The following is a 12,387-nucleotide window of genomic DNA, read 5'->3' as shown; positions in this document are numbered from 1 at the left end:
TAGTGAGACACCGAAATGTATGCTTGAAAGAGAACCACTGGTGTGGGCTACTGTCCTTTTAATTTTTATTAGAAGTAGACCAACAGTGTCCCCTACAGATTAAAACTCCTTACTGAGTGGGTGTTAGGACCTGGGGGAGGCTGCCACTGCTGCCGCTGCACGTGCTATTACTGTTTACTCTATCATACATCAAACCTCTGTACTAATCATAATTCAGACAAAACTTTGCTTTAAGCATGAGCCACACGGCTGACGTGATCTAATCGCTAGCACACCCTGAACACATGTGAGTTAACACATTCCTCTTATCGACAAGACATATCGGCATGATTTTTCATATCGCACTGATGCCTGTATTTACAATTAAAGCCATTATCGTCTGATTCCGATATCAGTTCTATAATTTCGTGCATCCATAATTTCATGTATGCTATTTGTGCAACTGTGACATGGCTACATGCTCACAGCAGTGTGTTATGTATTTATTGGCAGTAGCAAGTCTCTGTATCTACAATCCCAATGGCTACTCAAAACTAGCCCAATTTATTTTTTTTGGCAGGGTTTCCCCTGCTAAAATTTGCATTCCAGGGGATAGATATATCATGTTATTGGAGTCGCTTCAACCCACAAACATGAAAAATAACCTGTGGCAACAGTATTAAAGTAGCCCAATTTTGCAAAAAAAATGCAGACTTGGCAACAATGACTCTACAGCAGTAGCAACAGAAGCAAGAAGTAGTGTGTGCAGCAGATCTAGTCTACCAAGACCAAGTACATTAACACTGCCATATTCATTAACATACCAAACTATCCAGAGAGTTATCATGACAGAATAGTCACACTGGGAAATACAGTCACTCAGCAAAGCACAACAGTATTTAAAAATAGAAAGAATGGGAATAGGAACCTTTCTGTTGTACAGTCAGGTTTCTATTTCAGCAAGAGCTCTTACTGATTTACATATAAAAGATGAAGTATTTGCTCTCATGCTTGCGGCCAGCTATGCAGTGAAGTGCTACTGGCGTGATTCCTGAGGCATGGCAGAATTGAGCAGGACAGCACAGTACCCAAATGAACAACACTGGAGCTGTGCCAAGTGGGTCAACAGACACTTTCAGGAACTTGTAGCATTTACACTACCAGTACTTAGAAGTTATCACAGATATGTACAGTGATTCAGACCTTTCACCCAACAGCAACACAGCAACCATGCAGAAACAGCCTGTCCCTTTTCCTTCCCCGCTCATCAGATATCTTTCAGCTGTGGGTATATGCAGGCAGTAGCTTTAATTTTTTAATTAAAGTGTTAATTAGCCACACAAGCCCCCTAGCTGAGCACCCTAGGGAGTTCTGTATGGCCCAACCTGATGGGAAGGACATATGACCACATGGCTAGTTGTTTTTAAAGGAATTTCATCACAAATTCAAAGACCAACCTGATGTGTAAAACTCTCACTTGCAGTGATTGTCTAATCTTTGTATCACTTACACATTACAGTAAAAAAAAAAAAAAAAGTAAATAAATAAATAACAATTGTGAACTTGTTGAAAATTACTGCATGCTTTTTCATCACTATCAATGTTGTGTGAGATAATGTAACAGCAACCATGCTGACTTAAAAAAAAAAATCCTCCAGGTAAACACTGGTCTGTAGTGTTAAAAATAGAACAGAGCATGTCACGTGCCCTTTAGTTATCACTGTGCAGTCTTTAGGCACCCTGAAGTTCTGCATCGCATGTCACTTCTCATCTCCCAGGAGGACTCTGGTAAATAATGAATCCAGCCCCCTTCTGCCTCTTTGTATTATTTAAATGATGCTTAATATGTGCAGAATGAGATGGGAGTGACTACAAAGAAAAAGTGAGAGTGGGCTAGGATCAGTGTTAAGCCAAACACAAAATAAGCACTAGGGTGCAGAGTGAAAATGCAACAAAGGAAATAAAGCTGTGTGCTGTGATGGATGCCAGGAATGACAAGAAATGGTCCAAAAACATATTTGCTGGAAATAATAGTCATCACATAACTGCTATAACAGTTGTAGCATTTAATTTAAATTCTAAACTTAACAAATATGTATTTAGTCACTATTTAGAACAGTTCAAATTAGGGTTTCACTGATAAAGTATGGCCAATACTGATAAGCTGTTAATTATTTTTAAGAAATAGTTAAACAATAATAATCTAACAACAACTGAATGTAAGCATCACAACATTATAATATACATTGAGGAGAATATATTCATTTTGAGATTTGCTAAAGATTACATTTAACAATGTTATTAAATTATTAGGGATTTTTAAGATTATACTGCATGATACAATTTTAAATAAATAAGTGATAGATGAAAAAGAAGGTAATAAAAATCTAAAAACAAGAACATGAGAATGAACAGTTAAATATCCAAAATCAACTGATACCAATGAATAATAATAATAATAAAAACAATAATAATAATAATAATAATAATAATAATAATGCTGTTAACCAATATGGTACCAATATATAATGCATCCCTAGTTTAAACAGCCATACGTGTATCTGAGCAAATACTTAAAACAACTAACATCCTTTAAAGGGTAAAAGATATAGCTGCTTATTATAGCTGAATATAATCTTCTCTGTCTAACATAAAACACCATTACATACTGTATATGAATGTGAAAATGCAGTGTAATTGATGTGTATAATATATGGATGCAATGTTATGTGCCCTTGGATTAAAAAATAGCTGTGAATTAAGTGCAGTGCCATTATGCCAGAATATAAAGAATTTACTCTTTAGCCTCAGCTATGCACGCTGTTAAATTATTCCCTTTGTGCAGTCTCTTATTGGATAATGACAATTCTCACAACGCTAAAGCTATTTTCTGAATAAAAGCAGAGACAGAAAGAAAGAAAAAACATGTCAACAGCCTGCATCTCTGCTGCAGAGGAAAACTGATTAGGGACTTATAATGATCTCTTCACATCTATGGGGAATTTTAATGAAGAATCCAATATTTCATTTGCACTTTGAACAAGCATTATTGTTCTAACCTGTGTGAAGAGACTTTTTCCCTCTTCCAACAAAGATGAATTGTATAATTGGAATAATTGCATAGGCATGCCAGGTCAGTCTTGTTTTATTTAACACAGCCGTAAGTTCACTCCTGGACAGAAACTCAAACTAATGAGCTGTTGTATTAGACTAATATTGCTACATGTCTTAACACCAAAAACTTTCCAGCCTGCAATTTAACAGAACTGTCTGAACTGTATTATGGACAAATCTACACAGCATTTCTTCAACATTTCTTGAGATAACATCAGCCCCACACAGTAACAGCAGCTCAGCCAATGGCCTGAGATTGGGTGCTGGACTTTCTGTTTGGCTGTTTCAGGGAACCTGTTTGAAAGTGTTATTTGTCAAAACAATGAAAGTTAAGGAGTGCAAATGACTTACCCCATTAACTTTTAATTTATAGACAAAGAAACATAAATATAATTCTAAAAATCTTCAAAATATAATTTTGTGTTTTAGAGATGAAAGTAAGTCATTCAGGTTTGGGACAACATTAGAGTGAGTGTATAATCACATTACTTTCATTTTTGGGTGGACTAACCCTTTGAACAACATTATCAAGAAAAATAAATTGTCAGTGTAACACATAAACACCTACATTTAACACCACGTGTGGTTGATTGAGACTGAAATAGAGCAGAAGCATGAGCTCAGAAACCAAGCCACGTGGTAACGGAGAAAAAAAAAAAAAAATGACAACATGAATGATTTATTGGACCTAGAAAAATATGCTTAATTCATATCACTTCCCCTGAATTTGAATGAAGAGGCCCAGCACATAATCAAACTGTTAAGGCCAAGATTACTAAAAATAATAAAATAATAAATGCAAGACAAACAAGGATGATTGACTAGACACACCTGAGCAAAATGACACAGTCAACTCAACAAAGAAACACGTGCAAAAGGAAAACAAAGTCCATGTAGTTGTGACAGTTGGGAGGAACTGGGACCTTTTACAAGTATATTAGTTTTGGTTGCTTTGCTTCAGAAGCACTGTGACCTAAATAAAGGGTAGCTAGACTATTATTAAACAGTGTTTGGTTAACCTGATGTGCAATACTTTTGAAAAAAGCTATTATTTAGCTGGACTATTTATAGTAATTGTTCTCAAGAGATGTCCAACTTAAATGGTACAACTTCTCATTTACAGTATCCAACCTACCTAAAATGTGAGCACTGGGAAATACGGTAAGAAACTCATAACAGAATTTATCAAACAAACAACAGAGTCCAGCTTTGAGACTAAAGCCCTATTTGGACCGTAATTGTTTCTCAGTGGGTGTAAGGTATTTTCACCATTTACGAGAGGTAGTATGTAATTTTAATGCTGTCCGAATCTAGAATGTTGCTGTTTTTATCCTAACACCCGCATATAAATCATCGGCCTACATTTTTTGACTAACACCAAGGTCGTGTGGTAATACAATTACCATCTGAATCCACAACACAAAGAAATCGATACAAATTCACTGTTTAAATCCTTTTTGTACACTGCAGTGTACAATCCTATGGTACATATTATGGTACATATTCACCATATGATAGATTTGCTGTAATTTGCATGTATTTTAAGGATATCCTATACATTTCTTACAGAAATATAATTATTACATTAAACATGAATTTATCATCATTACTCCAAGCATGTGCCATTTTATTCACACTAGACAATCATGCAACCGACCCCTTGAGCAGTACGCACCTATCCACAAAACTCGCTCTGCCGTCGTGAATAAATCACCATCCAAATACATGAGTTTTATCACTGAGGTGCATTGCAAATTCATTTTTACTGATGTGCACATGAGAAACAATTACCGTCAGATACAAGTGTTTTCTCTTCATCATCTTTCCTCTTTATCCCACCTTCAATTTTTGATACGTATGCTAATTATATTCTGCTAAATATACAAAGATATTATTTTTCATAATGAATCAAGTATTATGTCAAGAATAAGTAAAATTATAAGATAAACTCATATATATTATTTGGAATTTTTAATTTTTGAGAAACAAAAAAATATATATTCAGTTCAACAAGATAAAAAGACCCATTTGTCAAAGGAAATATTCTCATAATCTTGTGTGTTCCCCTTAGACATTGACTGACTTTGATAAATACATGAAAGGAATGAGACAACACTTTCATCACTCATGACGAGAGCCACATGGAACATAACGTGGTCGTTACAGTGACTGAGTGACAGGCAGTGGGAATGGTGACAGTTACACCACCCCGCCATGTCCCTGGGGATGAGGTGGATTATGAGAAAAAGGCCTAAACATGCACAAATCCATTTCTTTCTTCTCATTCAGGTTTTTATTTATTTATTTTTTATAGAGAGTAAAATGGCCAAAAATGTGACTTTATAATATAAGTTCATAAAACCACTTCAAAAGCCAGGCACAGGATTTGCAATAGATGGAGAGCTCTGTAGTTATTAAATTCTTTGCACACTTTTACACACTTCTTTTTATAATTAAGCCGTGTCCTCCTGGGAATTCTGATCCAATAGAAGAAAGGAAAAAAGTGATAAACTGTATGACGTGCGTGTGTGTGTGTGTGTGTGTGTGTGTGTGTGTGTGTGTGTACTGTACATGTACTGTAAGGGAAATTCATTTTTCATATGTAGAAAAATTATCCAGTACTGGCTTGGTGTTTATCATTATATATTGAGCAATAAGCACGACCAGCTTTGGAAAATTTGTCAAAGTCAAATGCACAGCATGACTGCTGAACCTTAGTTTCTCTTGAGAAGCATAAAAACATTTGCCTTTGTTCTGGTTTGCATCGTGACTTGGTTTGAAAAGGTTACAAGTCATATTATACACAGGTGCAGAGATCTTTTTATTTTTTTTATATTACATGATAATCAACTCTGCCTGGTCTGAAATTATTCAAATTACTCACATTAGCCCCGCTGATGTGTAGTAACAGCAGCTGTTGAAGGTCTCTGTGGTCTTTCATACAACTGCTAAAGCATTAGGTTTGTTAGAAACTGTTAAAACTACGTCCATTTCCAGCTGAAGATAAATTAAGTATCTGCGGACTGGGATGCCACCTTAGTAAAGTGGTAGAAAGCCCCTAATTTCTTCTGAAATCCCATGAGAAAAATGTAAAAACATGGTAACTTGATTATTCTGGTTTTCATTTAGTTACATTTTCTGAACAGTGCCAATGAAATGTCAATATACAAAACACAAAAAAGGTAATTTACAATGAGCGATACTTGAATACTCCACTGGTCTTGATCATGGAAATAGATGATAGAGAAATCTAATAACCAAGTGATGCATTTGGGATTTGAGCTTATTTTTGTTTGTATGTAACTCACTAATGCAGAGGTATCCCTCCAGCTCAATCAAACACAAATTATATCTTCAGACTCACTCGAAAATGAAAAGGATATGTGTTAGACAACCCAGTCTCATTGGAAATACGTGACTCTGCCTGCATTTCTGTTGCTCAGGGTATATTTCACTGCACTTTTCAGATGACACATCCACAAGAGGCGCTATATCTTTTTCACCATTGCAGATGTGGGTTTATTAAACAGCACAGAGTCATGAAGAAAAAGTGCCTTGGAACCAAAATGGTTGCAAAATGATATTGCATAGCTTGTAACATGTTTAACAGCAGTTTAAAAGTGAACCACCCAGTGTCAAGCACTTAATAGCATGTTTAATTTTCTCCAAAGTGTAACTGTGGCAGAATTAATGTTATTTGTTGAACGTATCACAGCAGTTCCGAAATGAAATGACCTCTATCACATTTAAAAATTGAAACCGAGATAAAAACTCATTTGCTGAAGTAACCATTGCCATTTTAGCTCTCTTTTACAAGGCTCTGAGCTCTTTTTGACTCCTGTATTGGTATCTTAATCATAATTTGTGTGTAAACAAACAAAATGTGTTGGTGTTTCATTAGTGTTAGTGTTCATTTCACCTGGAAACTGCAAGTATTTCTAACACACCTGGGTTGATGTTATAGCAGGACTGGAAACAAAATTTCAATGAAGAACTTCTGCTTTAAACACAACAAACACAAAAAAGTATATTGTATATCAGATGAAAACAAGCCATAGGTTGCATAGAAATAAAGGGGCAAATAAACTGAAGTCCGAGACCCACAAAAGGTACTTGTTTTATGGTTGTTATTGCTATAGGAGTTATTTTTTGGTGTAAAACAATTCAGCGATAATCACTGTGAGATTTTAAATGTGTCCCTGAGTTTTGTAAAATTCCGATGATTTCTGCAGAGCAAATGGGTGTAAAAGGCGAAAAGCAAAGGGACTTGAAACAAAAGTGCACAGAGTCTTCCAACACAGCAAAATCCAACAGTGTAGATTAATGGGATCTGGCAGGCCCTCTTTTGCAGCCCCCCTCCCATTCAACACTCCTCCGCATTGCTACTTAAAGTATATCGAGAATCTGGAGATCTGCCAGAGACAGGGTCCGTGCCCCTATTCCAATGCTGAGGCATCACCAGCCGGGGAACACCCAGCTCAGCACTTTCCAATCACGGCCGGCCAATCAACAAATTACTGCCCACTACTTCAGAGTGAGGACTATGATAGTCCCTTTTGGGTAATCACGTCCATTTTTCTGCATTCAGACATTCAAGTGCCTCTTTTCACTCACCTATAATGTTTCCCATCAAGAATACATTGGCTACAGAGAGCTGATGCCATTTTGCAAGCCATACAATTAGAGATTCTGTTTGAGGATCAATACCTATTTTGGCCTTTGTTCTTAGGCCAAAAAGCTTCATTTTTAATCACTTCATGTCTCTGTGCATAAAGCTGCCAGCCAGCTTCATCTAAAGGATCATCAAGTGGAATAAAAGACACCACCAAAGAAGAAAATCAGCCAAGAGTTGTCTAATATGAGGTATTATATTACTCATTTGAGGTGTGTTTGATTGTGAAATGTGAAAAAAGTTTTGGGTGGAAAGTTCACTTTTACGGTTCCTTTCTAAAGTGAAAGGAACTTTTCATGTTTCCTAGGGCTGTACAAAAAAATCAAATGTGATTTACATGCGCATCTTGTCAGTAAAGGCACTCCTGTGATTAGTGGTATATCTCAAGCACGTGCGTTCAGATCAGGATTGCCAGGTTTTCAAAACAAAGCCTGCCCAATTACTTCTCAAAACTAGCCCAATCGCGTTTCGTTCCGGGTGATAAAATAACGTTTTTTGGCTGGGTTCCCTTGGTAAAATTTGCATTTAAGGGGCTAAATATCACGTTATTTGTATTGGGTCGCTTCACTTGGCAACACTGGTTGGCCTTTACTACACAGAGCCGTAATTCACAGAATATCCACACAAAATCAATTTCAAAATTGCAGGCGATTCTTTGTTGATTTTGAAAGCGATTTTGTGTAGCTTGTCGGTGGACTATGGCTCTGTGTAGTAAATGCCGCTCCACCTGAACCACTGTTGCCAAGTCTGCGGTTGTTTTTCATATCCGCGGGTTGAAGCAACCCCAATACCAATAACGTGATGTTTAGCCCCTAAAATGTGAATTTTATCAAGGCAACCCTGCCAAAAAAACTTGTATTTTAACCCCGGAAAGCTATTTTTTTATTGGGGAACCTCCTGGAAACGCGATTGGGCTAGTTGTGAACAAGTTTTGAGAAGCAACTGGGCAGGATTTGTTTTGAAAACCTAGCAACCCTAATCTGAACACACGTGCTGGAGATGTGCTTCTAATCACAGGAGCGTCTTTACTGACGAGATGCACATGACAATGGCATTCGATTTTTTTGCACAGCCCTAAGTTCGCCATATCAAGTTTCAGAAATATGCGGATTTGGTGCTCAAGAAATATTTACAGTTTTATCAATGCTGATTCTTTGATGAATAGAAGGATCAAAGATGGAACTCTTTAGTAACAATGTAAAAGTATTTCCTGTCACATTTAAACTATCTTACTGATTCAAAGTTTATGAACAGTTGAACAGTAGCATACAGTACACACACACACAAACACATTCCTACTGATCCAAGACTATCACATCATTTTAGCAAACTTAAAAAAAAGAAAAAATATGTTTCCATTTCAGCCAGCTATAACATTAGCTTGGTGACAAATCCTGAGAATTTGCTACAATGTAGAGTACTGTACAGTATATTACAGAAAACCAAACATATGGCTTTGCAAGTCATTAATAATGGAAGTAAAAGACCAATGAATGTAGCATTCAAACATCACAGTTTCTGAAATGGATTTACTGGGGGGGCAGATACAAATAGCCCCACTGGTCAATGCACCAAAAATGAACTGTTCTATTAAGTATGGCCTATTATGTGTGTGGACACACTGTGTTCTGATGAATTCTCCATGAATCTTTCTCTTGTTGCTGAGAGAGCATCTCTCTGCCTCTCCTGTTAGTAATGGGGGGGGATGATAAAGTTGCTTCGCCCACCTTATTGGCAGGGGTTTGTAGCTTTACAAAGGCCTTGTAAATCTTGTTAGGAGGAAAGCATGGCAGGCGTGGAGGATTCTGCTTCCTCTTTGGGTTTGCTGCCGAGATGAATCAGCTCAGGCTAAAAAAAAAGACTGCGATCTGACACTAATCAGCAGCCAAAGACAAACAGTTGTGAGCCCAGTGGGTAAAAGTGGAGTATTCATTTGAGATTGGTTTGGATTGTCTGCTGATCTAGCAAAGGGATTGTCTACTGAACATGTGGCCTCGAAACAGGATAGACACACTCAGACCTTTACTTTCACAACTGTATACCAAACAAAGCCATCTGTCCAATATCAAACCATCAAAGGTTGTCAGTCCAGCAAAGCTTAATGTGATCTATTCTGACCATCCTGAACCACATGAGTTACTTTAACAAAACAACAAAAAAGTTCACAAGTGACAGTTCTTTCAAGCCAAATGCACTGCACAGCTAATCCATGACTGGATGTAAAGCCGTGGAAAAATTCACTCACTAAAACCACTCACTAGTGGCCACCCTAAGGCCTGGGGCTCTGCGGCTCTTTTAGGGTGACCTTTGCTTACAGAGATATTTACAGGGCTTTCACTGAGCTTTTTTCCTTACAATCAGAACCTCAGTGAGCCGTTCAGACATTGACCAGTAGAGATAAGCGATAATGAGGGAGAATGAAGGACAGCTGAAGAAGTGTGAGAACTTGGGCTGTAAATCTTTTATTTTTATAATCATGCCGCCTTCTTTTTAACCAAATTCCAAGGCATCGTCGCAGATATCTTTCTCCAAATCCCAGAATGCATTGTGATGAGCTCAGTGAAAAAATATTTCCAGTATAGTGTACGACAAATAAATATAGACTGCTGCTCAAAAGTTTGGGGTGAGTACGATTTTTTTAAAGTAATTAATTACTTTATTTAGCACGAATGCATTAAATTCATCCAAAGTAACAGTAAAGACATTTTACAAAACATTTCTATTAAATGTTCATTTTAACTTTCTACTCATCCAAGACAAAAAGGTATGACAGTTTTCACAAAAAAACTGTCATACCTAAAAAAACTGGGGAAGTCGTGGCCTAATGGTTAGAGGGTTGGACTCCCAATCGAAGGGTTGTGTCACATAAAAAAACTGGGGAAGTCGTGGCCTAATGGTTAGAGGGTTGGACTCCCAATCGAAGGGTTGTGAGTTCTAGTCTCGGGCTGGACGGAATTGTGGGTGGGGGGAGTGCATGTACAGTTCTCTCTCCACCTTCAATACCACGACTTAGGTGCCCTTGAGCAAGGCATCGAACCCCCAACTGCTCCCCGGGCGCCGCAGCATAAATGGCTGCCCACTGCTCCGGGTGTGTACTCACAGTGTGTGTGTGTGTGTTCACTGCTCTGTGTGTGTGCATTTCGGATGGGTTAAATGCAGAGCACAAATTCTGAGTATGGGTCACCATACTTGGCTGAATGTCACTTCACTTCACAAAAACATTAAGCAGCACAACGGTTTCCAACATTTATAATAATAATAAATGTTTCATGATTTATAGAGGATCATGTGACACTGAAGACTGGAGTAACAGCTGCTGAAAATTCAGCTTTGCCATCACAGTAATAAATTACATTTTAAAATATATTAAAATAAACGGTGTAAAATTCCAGTAATAATATTTCACAATGGTACTATTCATTTTTTATGTAGTTTTGATTATATAATTGCAACTTTGGTAGGCATAAGGAACATCTAATTAATTATTATTAGTATAATATATTAATGTTATTAAAATATCCTTAAAGAGTCCAGTGTAATTACATACTGATTGTATATTTATGTTTTACATGCTATAGTTACCAGTTAAAAATTTTGAACAACAACAACAACACAACGTGACCAACATTTGTCATGCTGTGTGTAGGGTGAGGATGAGATGACAATAACTTAATAATATTAGAAGGAGGCCACACTTCTTGTTATCATACATGATGAGTGTGTGTGTGTGTGTGTGTGTGTGTGTGTGTGTGTGTGTGTGTGTGTGTGTGTGTGTGTGTGTGTGTGTGTGTGTGTGTTTATTCCCGCTGATGTGACTCATGCTTTATTCAGATCCTCAGCAAAGCTGGCTTATCAGCAGCGTTACCCAGTCGACTGAGCACACTGGGGCGATGGGGCGGCCTCCGTCACTCCAACAAAGAAACCAACACTCTTCCCTTAAAACTCTTCACACTATTTTCACCTCAGCCTAGTCAGTATAAACAATGTTTCTGAAATTGCTGTAGAAGTTAGCACATTTAAATAATAATCAACAGTAAATCCCATCAGAAAAATCAAAGGATGTACATTAAAGACACAAACATAAAAAATTATAATATTGCAACAAGAATTGTTCAATAAGAGTGAAAACATGTTGTCTGCTAATGAAAGATATACCCTGAGCTCCACAAATCAGCTGCATGCAAAATTCATGAACTCAAAGTTACTCAGAGACCTTGAAGAACCATAACCATTCCAATCAATTCATTTGTGCCCTTAGCAAAGTATCCTCTCATTAGACAGGTCCTCCTGTACTGTGGCCAGAGGTACTTAATTAATATTGTGGCTTGGTGATTGGTGTCCAAGAAGTCCAGCAGCTCTATGAAAGAATTTAGTAATACATTTTTTTTTACTTGAGAGGATGCAAGAAGGATCTCCCATCCCTCATTATTTAAAAAATCACAGTAACACACCTAATTTTAGTGCATAATTTCCTCAATAATATAGATTAGATACAGCAACAGAGGAAGTCTTTGCATCTAAATATAGCTTTATGTTATGCTCACTAATTATGTAACTCAATGGCAGTAAAGTGCACAGCTGAGGTCTCCTAATTGTGTTGTGAGTGCACGGTGTCTTTCTTT

General features: G+C 37.2%; 1 protein-coding gene across 1 annotated transcript in view; it reads right to left on the bottom strand.

Annotated features, from left to right (window-relative positions):
- Positions 1–12,387, bottom strand: part of LOC113091778 (potassium voltage-gated channel subfamily H member 5-like) — an 86,341-nt gene that overhangs the window by 6,574 nt on the left and 67,380 nt on the right. The window lies entirely within an intron of this gene.

Source organism: Carassius auratus, unplaced genomic scaffold, assembly GCF_003368295.1.
Source record: "Carassius auratus strain Wakin unplaced genomic scaffold, ASM336829v1 scaf_tig00214289, whole genome shotgun sequence".
Lineage (NCBI taxonomy): Eukaryota > Metazoa > Chordata > Actinopteri > Cypriniformes > Cyprinidae > Carassius > Carassius auratus.
The sequence above is the reverse complement of the archived record's forward strand: the minus strand, read 5'-3'. Positions and strand labels throughout refer to the sequence as shown.